Source organism: Ranitomeya imitator, chromosome 1 (assembly GCF_032444005.1).
Source record: "Ranitomeya imitator isolate aRanImi1 chromosome 1, aRanImi1.pri, whole genome shotgun sequence".
NCBI classification, from domain to species: domain Eukaryota; kingdom Metazoa; phylum Chordata; class Amphibia; order Anura; family Dendrobatidae; genus Ranitomeya; species Ranitomeya imitator.
In genome coordinates this window covers 325,476,692-325,478,972 of record NC_091282.1, presented here as the reverse complement: position 1 = coordinate 325,478,972, position 2,281 = coordinate 325,476,692, and positions in this window count along the sequence as shown.

Below are 2,281 nucleotides of genomic sequence, written 5' to 3'. Positions count from 1 at the left end.
ACCTACAGGGCAGAGCCCACCAAATGCAGTGGCTCGGGTACTGATAACTCATAGAATCTCAATAAACCCCATGTCTCTAATAGAACAAGCGGGCTGTAACATACCCAAGGTGGAAAGGGCAAGCACGCCGACTCCAAGCGCAGACAAAATGCGTGCCAAACAAGAGAAAACGCCCAACGCGTATCGCCCTTCTCAAGATGGCTTCGTCAGGGGAAGGTGCCGTGTGTCAGAGAACCCCCTGTATAAATAATGAGTATATGGCTTACCTAATGAAGCGCAGGTGTGTAGAGGCGCCGGCGCAGCCGGAAGTATGGAGCTTAGGCAAAGAGCGCGCGTCACCCAGCAGGATGAGGAGTAGATACCTCCCCCCAGCCAGGCAAAAAGTGCGCGTGCGCAGTCGCACCAATGAGAGTTAAGCCTTTCCAGCCGCCGGAGACACAGCCGGCGTCAGCGTTCATATGCGCAAGCGCAGATGAACAGCTATGAGGAGCGCGGCTCCCCCTGTTGCCGGGAATATAACCGGCCGGAGAAAATCTCCAAGTGGGACAGAAGCTCAAATAACACGAGAAATAAAGGGGCCAGGACATGGGTATATCGGATAGAGGGACGGAATGGCCTGAGGGGAAGGAAAAAGAAAAAGAAAAACAAGGGGGAGGGAGGCAAAGGAAAAGAAAAGGTGAAAAAGAAGGGGGGAGGGAGGATGGTAGGGAAAAGGGCACGAACCAGGGCCAGGTGCAAGACCAGGGCACGAAATGAGCCCAAATAGATGTTCAAGAATGCCGCAGGGGAAATCCATCTAGTACATATATAGCAAGATATCTATACGATCCCTACAACCATATACAGACGCTACAGCCAAATAGCTGCAGAACTAGACCCAAATGTGTGCTGCAGAGAAGCCGCAGATCTAAACCTACGTGTGTGCTGCAGAAATAAAGCTATAATAGATATACCTGCAGCTAGACAAATACGGAGGGCCATATAATAATAGCCGAGCGCATTTCTCTTTTTTTTGGCAAATACATGTTCCTATGGACCCCCATAAGAACATATATAACAACACCTATGATGATATGCAACCCCACAAGCACAACCCAGGCGCGTCACATAACACACAACCCCCGGGGGCACAACACCACACATATCATGCAGCATCACAACAACCTGAAAAGGGAGAAAATATTAACATTAAAAAAATGACAATATAAATAGTTTTTTATTAAATATTAAAGTTACATATCGCAAAACATGACCTATACATACTCCCCAGATTGCACAAGGCCCCCAGATATGGCCTCTTAGTGAAACAGCAGAAAAAACGCCACACCCCCAAAGACCAAGATTCTTATCAGACATGGGCCCAGTGGCAATTGAATAGGAAAGCCCTCAATGGGATTCTATAACCCATCCAAAAAAGCCATGATGATGTAGATAAAACAGCAGAAGCCCATAATCCTATAGCGCCCCATGAGCCATTAAAGGGTAACATAATGAACTAGATAGAAAAAAACCCCTACAGAGAGACCAATAATGACATCAGAGAAAAAAAAATATATACTGCACCAAGTATCCAAACTGGAACAAGAGCCCAACAGATCCACAGAGGTTCAGACCAACGGCTCAAATATATTTGATAGGGAAACCCCAAAGAAGCTCTCAACGCCGCCAGTCATTGTTCATATACTGAATCCGGGATTTGCTGATGAATGATGAGATACTTCAAGGCAGAATATGGACTCAGAGGTAGCTCCATCCAAGATCCAGAAAATCTCTTCCATAGGTGTATAAACCAAAGGCCCACAGGATTTCCAAAACGCAATCTAGAATATAACCAAAAAATACACAGTGAAAAAGAAAAAAGAACAAAAAAAGGGGGAGAAAGAAAAAAGAGAGAGAAATGGGGAGGGGGGGGGGGGAGGGGGTAATAAAGGAAGAAAAGGGGGAATGGATTAACCCAGAAAGCCTGTAAATAATAACTCCTCATTAAGACCCCCCGGGGTCACAGATCCCAAGTGGAAAATCCACCGAGCTTCAGCCCTAAGAAGCTGAGGCACAATGGGGCCACCCCTATTCGTACGCTGAATCCTTTCCAACCCTACCACCTGCGTATTGTTGGTACGTCCACCATGATGAGACAAAAAGTGGGAAGCGACTGGGGTGAGTATTTTACCCTTGGCCCGATCACCAGGGGCCATGTGGATAGTAGAGAAATGTTTCTGTACTCTACGTCGTAATTCTTGTGTAGTTTGACCTACATATACCAAGTGGCAAGGACAGATTA